Source organism: Stegodyphus dumicola, chromosome 4 (genome assembly GCF_044657685.1).
Source record: "Stegodyphus dumicola isolate Sdum_Otavi_A_Nest chromosome 4, ASM4465768v1".
NCBI classification, from domain to species: domain Eukaryota; kingdom Metazoa; phylum Arthropoda; class Arachnida; order Araneae; family Eresidae; genus Stegodyphus; species Stegodyphus dumicola.
Window position 1 is genome coordinate 237,265,482 of NC_140771.1, and position 15,734 is coordinate 237,281,215.

At 31.5% G+C, this 15,734-nt stretch overlaps 1 long non-coding RNA gene across 1 annotated transcript; it reads left to right on the forward strand.

Annotated features, from left to right (window-relative positions):
* Positions 1-8,596: 8,596 nt before the first annotated feature.
* On the forward strand, positions 8,597-14,374 carry LOC146997841 (uncharacterized). The gene is made up of 3 exons (XR_015040550.1): positions 8,597-8,631; positions 11,174-11,263; positions 14,242-14,374. It is a non-coding gene; the product is annotated as an uncharacterized LOC146997841 (long non-coding RNA).
* Positions 14,375-15,734: the final 1,360 nt, after the last annotated feature.

The window sequence follows — 15,734 nt, forward strand, 5'->3', positions numbered from 1 at the left end:
AGGTCATATGCAGGTCTTAAATTATCTTGCTAGTTTCCATTTTTATATAAATAGATGCATAAAGCATAAAATGAAACAACTGATTTCATTGCTTATCTTTTTTTCAAACTTTTATTCCTGTAGATATAATTTTTAGTTGTAAACGATGTTCTGCTAAGCTATATTAGGATATAAAAATATTACAAATAGTAATTCATATCCTAATGTAAGTCATTGAAAACAGAATTTGAAAACTCATTCAAATCATATTTAGTCAAAACATTTTATGCAATTTTAGGAAAAAGGAATTTTGAGGTTTGTTTCATTTTTAGCGATGAATTAAATTATTAAAACATTTTTACTGCGTTTTCTCATCCATATAAAATTAGTAAAATACTCTGAGAAAATTACACGGTTTTAGGTAAATACTTTGGAAAGTAAAATATAATTTTTAGATGTAATATTATGCTTGTTCTTTGTTAGATGATTAAAAATAAAAGAGGCTGGTATCCAGTATTTATTTATATTTAATTAATTAATTACAATACTTGGCTGTTGACATTTAAAATATAACCTTTCCATATTATCACATTTCTATTAGTTCTGGAAATGATATTAAGTACCTCATATAAATCGTATATAGTAATCCCATGATTAAATAAAACTGCGAGGCTACTAATAAAGGCAAATTTTAAATGAAAATTGACAAACAGGGATTTATTTAAGTTGACTATAATTATTCTTATATTCTATGTCGATTCTGTATTATAATTTCAATTGTTTTTTAAAATACTGCAATGCAGTAATATAATTTATAAGTGGGAGTTCCTTAGTCACATACGGGGAAAATATTTTGAAAGTGTCAAAACAAAATATTTTACAATTCATTTAGCTGAAGCAGTAAGAATGAAAAGGGATTTTCGTATGTTCTGTCTTATACATTTAGTGTATAAAATGCGGAAAAGAGAGAAAACCCTGCCTTTGAACACAGAAAAATGACTCCTTCTTGTCTGTGGTAAAACTGCATAAATTCATTTAAACTTCCATTTAAATTAGAAATGGGATATCTCAAATCAGCGAAAGAATAATTGTTTTATTTTATATTTCATATTGCTAGCAACTGCATACCAGCTAAACTTTCGAAAATAAATTTAGAAAACCGCCGAAATTCTAGAAATTGCTTTAAAATCTCCAAAAACGTTCATTAGGAAGATTATAGTTTGACAGTTCCTTCCTGAAAAGATGAAGCGTTTATGAAGATGAGTTCGAATGCTGACGAACAACTTCTGAAAAACATTAAACATTAAACATAAACATCAAACTTTAAAATTTTCAAAAAATTGCTGCGGAGTATTATACTCTTATTGCAAATATACCTGTTAAAATGTCACGAAAACTGAATTGGTAAAACGGATTAAAATTTAATTTCCCGAAATACACTGGCTTACCAGTAAACAAATAGAGAAATAAAATTAAATAAAAAAAAACTGAAATGTTTCAGATTTTAAATTACGTCCAAAGGGGCGTTTTTTAACATTTTGTGTGTTACCTTTCTTTATTAAATATCATGTTCCTCGCACTTAAACCATAAGATCCAGTGCAACAGCAATATCGCAAAATAGTTTTAAAACGAGCCTATCTTTAGAATTTCCGATACAGAGACTCACGCGCTGGAGATAAAAATGTTTTTTCTGCACAACGTTGCCATTGCTCGCTTTGAAATCCTTGAGTTTGTTAATCAAAAATTCGTCAAAGTTTTAAAAAATAGGAAATCGATCATAAAACAAATTTCAAATTTCAAATTGGGTCTTCCACATGCTCATATTCGTTGGAGGATTACGTTATTCAAAATTCGATGACTCTATGTACCGTTATTTTATGACAATGTGAGAAATATACATACATTTACGCAGATTTTCATTATTTAATTTCTTCAAATATAATGCAGGACTCTAACATTTTATGGCAACAGTTTGAAAAGTGAACCGACATTTATCCGTCCGACGCAAAATGCCAAAACGAAACTAATATTCCTTCGGGATTCAAATCCCTTTGGACTAAAAACAATGTAAAACCTTTTGTGTAATAATAAAATGATCTTTCTTAAAACATTGCCCAATAAAACACGTCGAATAATTGAAAATTTACAACAAGCCTGTAAGCTAAAATGCTAAAACCATTTCGGAAAATTTGGAAGCCAAATTTTAATGAAACAAGACTACGAATACCAAGGAAAGAAATAAGAGAGACGAAATTAACGCAATAATTAGCTCTTGCCATTCATTAGTGGGGACGTCATTTTATGGCTTATCCATCACACCAAGGGGAAGTGAAAATACTGCTCTAAGCTGTGGCGAGATTTCAGAAAGGAAAAGCTATTTCTTGGAGGGATTTGTTAACTAACAACACGATCATTTTCAAAACATTTTGTTTGAACGGTACAGCCGGTGACTTGGTTAATTTTTTTAAAAATAATACAGGGCGATAATGTTTGGTGGCAACAATTTGAAAATGATACGGTGTTTAGAGGACCCGGCGCAAAATCCCATTTCGAGACTAATAGCCCCTTTTGCGCTAATAATTCACGTTGTTAATACAAAATAAAAATCATTTAAGTAGTTTAAAAAGAGATAACACAAAAGCCTATTTATCTTCCGTCATTTTGCTATGAATTTTAAGAAGAAGCTTCATGACTATCAGCGGTATAAGGTTGGAAGTTATTGCAGGCAGAAGTTAGGGTTACGAAGATAATGAGAAATTCGGCAAAAAAATGTGCAAGTGGAGAATTTGAAAATGGTAAAACAATAATAATTCTGAGAATGAAACTGAGTAAAAAACACAGCAACATAAGATCTTCACACTCATCGGCTTTGAAGTGACTAACTAGAAATTAAGACTTATCGGAATGAGACACAGCAGAGACAGCACCAGCGTGTAGGCTTCCGACCTAAGGTATAACCAAACGGAATTATGCCGACAGAGCAGAAGGATAATTAACTATTTGCATCCTCCAACTCCAGGGCAGTGCCGACAGATCAGTAGCATTTATTGTTATTATTATTAAAGCATTTGTACATAATCAGTTTGATAAAGCGCATAGTCTGCTTCTCACAAAATGCGACGTTAAATTCGTTCAGTTAGTACATAATTAAAAAATTACTGCGCAATTTAGGAAATATGACATAATCAGAAAAAATAACTCAATAGAAAAATGTTGTTAAAATACTGTAGATATGTATTTTAATCTATGTATTGATGAATCAATATTTCACCAGTGAAACAGCTGGCTTCAGCTTATAAAATGTACTATACAAATAGAATATTAATATCTATAAGCATACAATATCTGACCTCAAGAAAAAGATCAGAATGTTCCTGTAATTGTAAACGCAGAGTGCATCAGAATTGAACAAATCAGTTTGTTTGATTTCCAGAGAAAGTTCAGAAGGAGTCCATTTATTTGTTTCATTTGTTCCTAATGAATAAATATAGTCAATCTCTCAGTTCATAAAAACATCACTAATCCATAAAAGTCGTCTCTTGCACAGATCTTAATCCATTACTTAAAACAATCACTTAGTTCATAATAAAATCTAAAGTATTCTTAAAAAGACATCCCATTAAAAACCAATATACAACACGAATTGGAAGAAAATAACATTATAAATGAGCACAGTAAAACAATAAAATAATAAAAACAGTGAAATTTACAATGGGTTTTTAAAACAGTAAAAAAATTACGTTATTAATTATAAAAAAAAATATTTCACAATCAGCGATCGACTCACATTATTAATTAACGAAAAAGCAATATTTTCATATTTACTGTACGTTTCAAATATGCAAATGTAATTTTCACCGCATCAAGACTAATCTTTGTAAAGGCAATTGTCCGTAAAAGAAAAAAATATGCTTAGATAATGACGTAAATAACCACAAAGTTACATTATTCATTACTCAAAAAACAATAGTTTCCTATTTCCTGTAACATTTCGAAAATGCAAATGTTATTTTCACCGCATTAAGACTGGGTTGGCAAGAAAAACCATATTACAGGCAATTGACTGTAGAAGATGAAATACGCTTCGAGGAAATGATGTCGCCACAATCTGACATTATTCATTATCCAAAGAACAATAGTTTCCTATTTCCTATAACATTTAGAAAATACAAATGTTATTTTCATATAAAAACTATACATATGCGAAAACAGTTTGACATGCAATTAACAATAATGGAAAAATTCAGCAGAAAGAATACAATTACATGAAAAGAGCCAAAAGAAAGCAATTTAAATTTATAGAAAAACATGTGAAGAAAAGCTAGGAAAAGCGTTTATGCAAAAATCAGAGAGAAGAGAATGAAGGAAATGACAAAGGAAAAACAAGAAGGAAAGGAGAATTAGGAACATGCTATGCTACAATATTAAATATGCCAACATTATATTCACCTAAAGTGAGTACAAAATTATATTCCTTATCTAGACAAGTAACGTAAAAAACAGTAACAATTAATATGAACAGTAAGTGCTGAAATACGGGAGCTCATAAAACAAATTTACTAATATACATTTGATTAAATCCTGTTTGCCAGAAAAATGTCTCTTGTAACGAACGTTCTCATGAACACTTGATACTATCGTATTTTGCTCACAAAATAACATACCATTTCCTAATTTCTTAGAGATAATGTTTTAACTGTAGCTGGTAGATTTGTTAGGTTTTTTATGCTGGAAACGTGAAAAGTATGCAACGCACTCCGGGCCATCCGAATATGCGTCGTGTGCTCCAGTTACACTACGAAAGCATACCGAAAAGAGGGAGAAAATACTTTATAAAATAATTAATTGCAACTACAAAACATTTAATGAGAGGTCTAATTAAAAAGATTCTGTAGACGCGTTTGCAATTCTAATTTTTAGGACGGGCATTGATGAGACACAATCGTAATGACGGAAGTATTTTGCTACAACGGTAATATGCTGCGGCTGGAAAACCGTCATCCGGCGATGGCCCGCAGAAGTAGAGGGATGGAAAGTTTTAGAAATTGATGTTTAGCTGATATGTATCTAGCGTATGGAGTTGCTGATTGTAATGTAATAGCCGCTGCTGTGCGCCTGTTTCGGGCGTGCCACGTCATAAGACCCGACAAGCCACCAGACGATAGAACGGCTGCTTCAAAGTTTATGTGAAATGGGTTCTTTCGAGAGAAGTACCATGATTAGGAAACGAAACGCACAGATCCCGGAAATCCAATAGATGAGACCTCTTAGTCAACAAATGGTCCACGTGGCTAATGCAAAAGCAGTCACTGCTCAATTTTGTCTCCTTGAAACCATTGCTTGTCTGGAAGATTCGGAACTCAAAACAGGGGTACATAAACATATACTGCAGCTTGTATAGCTCCTGCATTTTAAACCATGAGAATATTGTTTCTCCTCAATGATATCTGCAGAAGATTATGATGGACTCTCTTTCTACTGTTTTGCTAATATTCTCAGATGATATATACTTCGCCAGAGGAGTTTGCTATAATGCACATAACACGAATGTTTGGGCGAATGTTTTAAGAGAGCCCTTAAAATTTCTCCAGCACGCAACCAGTTTGCTTTCAGCGTTTGGTTCAGCATTGTTAGGAGCCACTTAATGGGCTCATACCTTTAGTCTGTTTGTTTGGAAGTATTGGTGTTATAAGATTTTTCGGAGGACGTCTTACCTGTTAAAGGATCAATATATCTAGCTGCTGCTGCGCCATGACTTGCGATTCCGGTGTGACGGAGCTACAATGCATTTCAGCTGTGACGTTCGGAGAGCATTTCATTGGAACATTTAGATGACATTGAATGGATCTTAGAGGTCCCATTCATTGGAGTTCAATAGTCCCGTACCTACACTGCCTGTGTCGCTTTACAGTGAAGTCATTAGAATGATTTGGTATGCGCTAGAGCCTTGGACATGCCAGACATGAATACCACAAATGTGAATATCAGCCTCGACCGTTTGAGAAACGTCCGGAATATTTCAAAACGTCAATAATTTCGTGTAGCGTTGATATATCAGGCTTGTGTTTCAGATGATGGCTGATGATATGCATCCTATAGCTTCTCTTAATACTAATATAGGGTTCTTCACTTTTATCTTGTTAAATGTAATGTCAAGGAACCTAGTGAACTACTAAGAAAATAATCGCTTAAGTCCAAGAACAGAAATGTAAATTCAATTCTTTATTTGCTCCAAATAAAGATATACATTTGGCCCCTTTCACAGGGCGTACATCAAAGCCTCCACTTGGGCTTAAATTCAAAACGTAAGAGATGGGAACTAACTCATGGCTAACTAAAGATATTTAGCCGAAGTTAACACAATTCTAAGCTAGCTAGCTCGTCATATTAACTTAGCCAGCGAAGCTATCACGTAATACGGTCGAGCGTAATACGGTCGAGACATGTAATATGGTCGAGCGTAGTAACAGTTTAGAGAGACGTATCTGAAAGGCAAACGCGCGCTATTTTGGAATCCTAATTCTCTCCCTGGCGACGTTGGTGGATCTTGACTTGAATACTACTATACTTCTCATTTGCATTTAACGCGATTCTAAAACCTCACTCTAATAAGGAATAGTAAGCTGAAGATAGAAGAGATAGGAAAGTGCCATAAACTTTAAAATAACACCCCCATAGCACAAAACATCCTCAGGATGTCCTATTTAAGTCGCAATATCCCGGGACATACTTAGGATGTCCTAAGGATGTTGATTCTCAGATGTCCTGAGGAGATCGTAATTTAACATCCTGAGGATGTCTTATTTAAGTCTCTATGTCCCGGGATATGACAGGATGTCCTGAAGATGTTGATTCTCAGATGTCCTGAAGATGTTGATTCTCAGATGTCCTGAGGAGTTTACCAATTTCACATCCTGAGGACATTCATTCTGCATTGTCCGGAGAACTTTCGTTGTCAAACATTTTGAGGATATTTGTTCTCAAATTTACCAGTTTTAATTTTTTGACATTGCACATCTGAAACTTGCACATTATTTTATTTTTCATATGTATTTTACTAAGTTGTTTCTAAATGCTGTACATTAAAAATATTGATATGATTGATGATTTATTCTTGTTATTTTGTTATTAATTTTAACTGCTATTTTTTCTGACGTTTTTAAAAATTTATTTAGTCATGGAAAAGATTTTTTTCAATGGATTAGCATTTTCTAGAATATTTGCAAAATTCTAAATAACATATATTTTTTTTTATAAAAAATGTATAAATTACATGTATAATTACTTACAGATTACAAACCCTACTACAAATATAGGTAAAATTAGATATAGATATATTTAATTACGGAAACGAATTTTTTTTTTAAATTTGGGTATAGAGACATTAGGTATTTTTTTGGAAGCAGAAAACATGAAAAATTAGCAACTGCCTTCGCCGGGAATCGAAGGACGGACCTCTGGAATACCGGCCCAGTGTGCAGAACCACTACACCACGAAGACACGATAGGTGTGGTGGTGGTGTATTTAATTATGGCAAAGCACACTAGGGCTATCTGCCTAAGGGGAGGGATGTCTTCGTGGAGGACTTTCTAAGGGAAACTGGCTCGTATACACATTACACGGGGGAAAACCACGAAAACACCCGTGCAGCCAGCCCGTTCGCGGGATTCGAACCTCGGATCGCACTACCAGGGTTCAGCGACTTTACCGCTCGGCCGCTGGTGGGCCGAAGACACGCCAGGAAAGAAGGAGAAATACCATATATTACTTCTCTTTTTAAAGGCCGACTTTTTTTTAAGGGGATCCAATCACTAAATCCTGGGTGTGGATATACCTCATCCAACATCTTTTTAGTTCGGGCGCCACTGTAGAGAGATTAGGATTTTTTTGGGAAGCCGTAGAGATGAAAAATTTGCAATCGCCTTCGCCGTGAATCGAACCACGGACCTCTGAAATACCGGCCCAGCGTGCAGAACTATTACACCACGAAGGCACGCTAGGAAAGCGGGAGAAATACCTCATAAGGAAAATTTTTTTTCCTCTAATTACAGGACAGAAAATGTTTTTCAATCGCGCGATCTGTTATTGATATTGAATTACAATCGTGCGATAATTTAGCAGTAAAGATACATCTCTGATGACTATCCACGATTCTAGAAACTTTGGTCTTATATAGAGATGGTCGTCTTATAGAAATTATGCTTAATATCAGTATTTATTTATAATCTCAGAACTATTGGTCACTTTCAGAAGTGGTCGTTTGAGAGACGATATTCTATATATTTATTTACTGATACTCTCAGATTCCAAAATTTGTTTATATTCTCAGAAATATTGGACGGAAGGTGGTCGTCCCATACATGCAAAATTTTACATTTCATTAAAAATGAATTCGGCATTATTTAACTATTTCCCTATTAATTAATTAATTAGATAAAGAAAAAATTAGGAAATAGTACTGTTTATTACGGAATAATGTAGGAAGTTCTACAGAACTATATTCTTTCGCGTCATTGCACATTGTATCCTGCAAACTACTAGTTCCTCGTATTCTTCCGCAAATCCGTAAACATCTGTCTGATTTGAAACGAAATCCAAAATGGCTGCGCCATGAGGTTAACTTGTATGGATATTTTTTGTTGCATGAAAGGTAAGTTCAGTTGCAATACTTGTGTGTTTACTTTTTTGCTTTTCGAATTTATGTCATTTTGACAGTTAAATGTTTCACAGCTTTATGAATTGTTACCATTCTGTCGTGAATTACGTGTATCTCAGTGGCTGGCTGTCTTTTCAAATATCTAATTTGCCCTGCTATCCAAATGTTTATGACTGAATTTTTTTTAGTCTAGTTTATGCATTCAATTTCAAAATAATATGTGTGATCAGATTGCTTATTATTTTATTGCAGCAATAAATTTATGTTAAATAGTTTGAACAATTGTATAAAAATAAGAGTTTGCATTGTTTTGTCCAAAATATGTATGGTTGAAACATTATCTTAATCTAGTTTGTAATTCAAGTTTTTTGGGTGTACTGTTCTGTTATTGGGACCAGAATCGGAAATGTATGAACCTGTGTTCGTAAGTATGTGCATAGATGTGTATATGTAGACACACAAACATACAAATATACAAGCATACATAAATACAATTCTGAACCCGGTCCTGATAACAGAACAGTACCTTTTTTTAATCTTTTTTGAATATTTTATAAAAGGATTAAGCATTTTTCAAACTGCATATCATTTTAAGATTCGATTTGCAGGAAGACAAAATATGGTCATTCAATCAAATGCTTATGATTGCTTTTAACATTTTCTCATAAATATTGTTTGCATTTTTATTGTATTTTAGATACTTTAGTTATGTAAAGTGAACATGAGAATATTAGGAAAGCTGAAGAATATGAATAGCTACCATAATACATGTATTTTTTCATCGAGCCCATTGTTTTAGAAACCAATGCACCATTATTATATGCTGGCTTATTTTATAGTTATATGCAGTTTAATTTTATGTTCATGTTACTGTAGTATTGTCATTATAGTAAAAATTTTGATAATTTTTGTTGAATCTTGCAAGTTGCCTAACATTCAGAATTATTACTACCGAATTTTACTGATAGGTTTTTTCGAGTTGACATAATCTGTCTGATAAATAAAATAAACTGGTGTTTAAATTATATGCATTTCTCTCAATGTTTCATTGAAAGTGAGATGGAAATATAAATGCTATCCAGAAAAGTGAATTCTTTTTGCCTGAAATAACAAACTGTACTAAATGATTAATGTTTATTTCATTTTAGAAATGTCGGCAATATTAAAGTTTCTCCCCCTTCTCTTCTTTGATTTTGAAATAATTTATAATAAAATAATATATGCATAAGTGTAATTAATGTAAAGTGCCATTCAATAATATAATTTATTTTTACTGATATTTTTATATTTCTTATCTGGGTTTTCTTTTGGTGTTAGAAGGAGGAAAAGACCGTAATGTTTTAATTAAGGAAATAATTAAATTATTACAGTCTTTTAAATAACACAGTTACAGTAATGTTTATTGAAGCAATCAGTACTGTGTGATTGCCAGTGATTGAATAATGTTAAAATGCATTGTTGATAAGGAAAGTTGCTTATCTTTGTGTTATAGATTTTATTTTGACACAAGCTGAAATTTGAATTATTGGAAGCACTTTGAAAACCCAAATTATTTCCTGAATCATTAATCAGGCCAATATATAACATACAAATTTTCATACAAAATTATTTCTTTGAGCATATTATAAAGAGCTCATTTAATTTTATTATTTGTACAAATTTTAGACAAAAGTAGCATGTAACAGTTAAAGATTTATTGAAGCCTACTTGTTACTTGTGGTAACAAAGAAGTATGAAAAATATTGCCACATTAGCGAACATGACGATCATTGATACTTAGTGTAGTAATTTAATAATATATTGAGAAATGCTGGGAACTTTCAGAAGTAGATATTTCGGAAATGATGGGCTTGATAAGAAATTTACATGATTTTATTATTTATTCTTTAGTTAAGAATGGATTTTAGATGTTCATGTGAAAGAATTCTGTTTAATTATATATGAAAGAATTGTTAAAGTTTGACATTTAAAAAAATGAATTAATAATATGCAATTATCTTTTTATTATACATATATTACTATATATTTCTAATGCGCTATGTAAATGTCAGTGCTAAACAATTGAGATACTATTGTCAGCGCAATCTTTTCTTATAAATGAAAAATTCTGATACTTTCTTATCATCTGCCCTCACAGCTTCAACGTATGCTAAAACAGCAAGAGTATGCACACGATAATAGCAAACTATGAATATGCATACCACACACATGTATTTACATGCTTTATATTTAATCTTTATTTCTGAATAGTATTCCATTGGATGAAAAATATGTGAATATTGACCCAATGTATATATTTTTGTGTGTGTGCATCCTAAAATGTCTTGTTTCTTATAAAGTGCTTATTTGAATTACTACTTGTGAACAGAGCAGTAGATATGAACCATAAACTAACCATTTTGCCAATTTTCACAGCTTTGCAGATAGTCAGAAAGCACCAAAATTTGTAATAATGTTAAGTTTAAATGATGTTCTATACTTGTGTTAATTTTTCAATTCTATTAATTCTATTACTGTGTTATCTAACTTTCTGCAGGAATTTCAACTGGTTAAGATGTTATTACCATGTGGAGAAGAATTTGGTTTTCAAGCTAGAAAAAATTGCAGCTGAAGGATTTTGTAGAAGGTCAGTCAAACTGGTTTTAGTTAATTATAATTTAATTTTGGGTGAAGAATTCTCAAATTTATTTATCATAAGTGTCTAAAGGTCTTCTAAATTAAATTCTGCTTGTTTTCGAAATTTTTCATGACATTCATTCTTTGATTATTATTATTATTTTTTTTTAATTTACTAACTTATATCCAGGCACATAATGTTGCATTTAATGCCATACCTTAAATATTGTAAAATGTTAAAATAATACATTTCACTTAAAAATGTGGTTGTGACAGTAAATTTTCTGTTACATTTAATCATATCTATAAACATTGGTATACATCATTTTTCATTAATCTGTATATTATTTTGTGCATTTCTTTTACATCCAAGATCTGGCATATGACTTGCTTTTCAAACTGATAACATGGTGTAATAATGTAATCTAATGGTTAAAGTTAACTATGGAACGGGCCGAATTTAATAAATTATTCTTTGATAGAAATTTATTCATGTGTTCAGTGTGTCTCATCTCTTTAAATTGCTAAAGTAAATTTTATGTACTTGCATTTAGGAATTTTGACTGTATCAGAGTAATTTTGTTTCAGTTATTATAACATGCAAGGGAAAAAATTCATTCATAGCTCTGTATTTAAAATTAGTTAATTAAAGTCCTTAATAAAGAGGGACGTTTTGTTGTTTTTAATGTCGACAGAGTTTAATTCAAAAATATGCCACATTAAGGGTTACTTTTTAACCTAATTTAAAATTTTCATTACTTTAACATGTCCAATAATTGTTATTTTAACTCCGATATTGTAATAATATCAAAAACAAGAAAAGAAAAAATTAAAATCTAGAAGTATATTTATTTCATACCTCTAACAAATAAAAACAACACAAGCACTTTTTACTGTCTATCTGCATAGTGTGGCATGTCCCGTAAGACTGAGATTTGTATGGTCAAATCCATGTTTCAGTTAAAGGGAAATGCATGCACAGTCTTCTGATTTTCCCTTCGATTAAGGATTCTGTATATACTAGCATAAGAAATGTATTAGTTAATGCAGTGTTATACATCAATATTTATAGACAATTATTGTGCCTATGTTTATTATAATTTTGTTCACTGTAATGGCTGGAGTGCCTAAACCATCATGCTGTGTAAACAAAACTCAAATCTTCATCTCTGCATACTGCTCCACTAGTGTTTAAACCACTGAAATGGTGATTATGGTAGAACATCTTTGGTAAAAATTTACTCTACTGTAACCCTTGGCGAATCGTTTCTTTTTTTTATATCAAGATCGTCACCTGAGAGGATCGGCACCAATTTCAAGGTGGCCGCTACACAAAACCAAAATAAGAAGTCAAAGACATACACAAACTCTGTGTCCATGTACACATCGACCTATTAAAACAGAGAACTGCACAAACTGGGCATTGTGCACTGCCTTAACTTTGTCCATGTACACATTGATCTATTTTCACTTTAAGAAAATCAGAAAGTTAAAAATATCATAATTACCAGAAAAATATTCGCCACTGTCTTAACACACAGACAACCAAAAATACACAAACAGAGAGGAATAAGTTACCAAAAATACATATTTCCTAACATAAAAACATTAAACAACAAATCTTCTAACAAAAATTAACACACAGAGACAAAAAAATAAATGAAACGTCATTTTTTTAACATACCTTTTTTTTCACATGCATATGTTTAGGCTTCCCACCACCATCCTCCAGGTAAGCAATTCAATTAAATTTTTCGTCTCTTAGTCACCTCAGACATACTCGAACGATGGTACCCACACCAAAATAATAAATAGCATGTTCAAAATACAAGACCATACCACTTCCGTGCAACCAAACACAGCAATTGAAAAGAATGGTAAGAACCAAAAACCTGGGACCGTACAAAAGGTTTACTATTAAAAAAAAGTAGCCCAAAACTAAATTTATCACAGCACGTTGGCAATATTTGCAGAAATAACTCCTTTTTATTGACCAAAAAAAAAAGTTTTTTTTTTCCCAAAGGCTACTTTCGCCAACATTATCAACATTAGGGTTACCGAAAAACTTATTTGACGCAATGGGCTTCCACATTTCACAAACAACCAATACCACTTTGTGATTTTTTTTCAGACAGAAACCAAGGTGTACCATACAGTAAAGATTAGCCACATCTTCATTTACTACTGTTACAAGTACTTCTTTGGTAAATTTCTGCGGTTAAATTCAAAAGTTTAAAATTGCATTAACATGATCAGATTCAGAGTCATAGCTATTGTTTTCAGCGCTCAGAGACAACTGAAGATTTCGCGCCCCCTACTGCTTGCCAAGGATGGAAAACATTTAATTCTAAAATGTTCTAACATCAGTTTGGAGCCCCTTGGATTCTGCACCCGGGGACAGATGCCCCCCTTGCCCCCCCCTCTAGCTACGCCCCTGATCAGATTTTATTTTCTGCACGTAGCTAACAATTACTTATGTGTTGTCAGATAAATGTTACCAGATACAGTTAATTATTTTTTACTTGCCAATCTCATGAGACAAGTTTTTTTTGCTCCTGCAAGACTTTACTTTGTGTTGCAAAATAAATTCATTCTCACTCTTTTTGGACTTGCCTACACATTAAATTTAAAATAGTTTTATGAATAGGTAAGATGTGATTATCATAATTTTGTTTCTCTCTTTATCTTGGCAACTTTATATGTTGATTCAGTATCCAGGTTACCTACCAGTGGCTGATTGATAAAACTGCTCATATATATGTTCAGCTGGTGGTTTGAGTTTATTTTCTGACATAAAAATTTTTAAAAGGCATCCCCATGTTTATTTTACTATAATCGAAAAATCAAATAATTGCTACTCTGTTTATAGGTACTAAATGTTAAAATATCTTAAATGCTTCCTTTAATTTGCATTCTAATAGTCATTTGTTTAAATTTAATTATGAATTATATTCCCATATAGTAATTGTGAGTGTTTTTTTATTTTAGGTGCTGTGAAAGGCAATGACAGAGATCCAATTTATCAAGAGTTCTTATATACATAAGAATACATGGATATAAGATTGTTTTTCATGAATTCAAATAAAATGTGATAAATTGGATTAATAAAAACGATTTTGAATTTTGAAAAGTGTTTTTCCTCTGTTAATCATAATATAGTGCCATAAATTTCTGAATGTGTTTATTTTTCATCCAAATAAATAGCTTTACAAAAATTTGTCATATTAATAGATATTGCATAATTTAGCATTATTATAAATATTTATTATAGCAGATTTAGCTGAACTACTTTTTTAGTCTCTTTGCAGATGAAGTCACAAAGGTAAGTGGTTAGATATTTTTCCGTATTCCCCATTAAGTAATTTTATCTGGTAAATTACCATTACTTATATACTAAAGGTGAAAGAATAAGCTTTCCTTGAAGATACAAAAATTTGCAGATATTTCAAAAAATTGGTATACGTAAAAAAGTTCTTAAATTGCCACATATGCGAAACTAAAAATGTTATATATGAAATAGTTCAGAAATATAAATATTTTCACTATTTTTTAACTATAATTCACTGCATTTGTTATATATAATCACAGTTTAAGGTAGCAGTGCTTTTCTCACTGTGATTTCTCATGTATTTTGATTCATAAATACACGTACATAAATCCGCGTATTTTGATTTCTCTTTTGAGACCGAATAAAAAATGAACTAAACATTCTCGTTGACATTGAGAGTTGAATAAAAGCTCACCTCAAAATAAAATGAATTAATAAATTTATGGAAAATTTTACATTGCATATATTGAGCAGAAAGAGTAAACTGAATGTACTTAATGGAATTAATAATTGGTAAATTTGATAGCAGAATAAAATGCCTTAATTGCATGGTAAACAGTAGATCTTTTGAAGTTTTTCTATGTTGCGTAAAATGCAGATTTAAATTTTTGATATTGATTGTCATATAAATGGCAATTACTGTTTTATTTTGCTCTGAAATGAATGGTTAGTAATAAAATTCTGGATGAGACAACCTTTAACATGCGCTAGAATTTACAAAGTTTAATTTGGTGCTGATTTCAACGGGTAAATTTCATTTTACTGAATTTTGCGTAAAATAATACCAATGAACCATTGCAAATTATTTTCAGAACATTTTTTTTAATCTAAAAGGGCTATTAGTTTTGAAATGTGACTTCATATCGTCTGTCGTAAACTTGCTTCGCTTTTCATTCAAGTCTTGCCATTTGGCAAAATTTAACATATTTACCTTTAAAATCTAATATATTATTGACTAACAAGCCAAGCTATTTAAAAGCATTACACACAGTTCTTAATGCTTTTTTTAATTTTTAATCTGATTGATTTAAAATGCATTTAATTCATGATATATCTAATTGAAAACATTTTAATATTTCTACATAATTACATGATATATTTCTTCATTTTTCAAATATATAGAAGATACATAACTTTCTGGTGTCAGTATCTT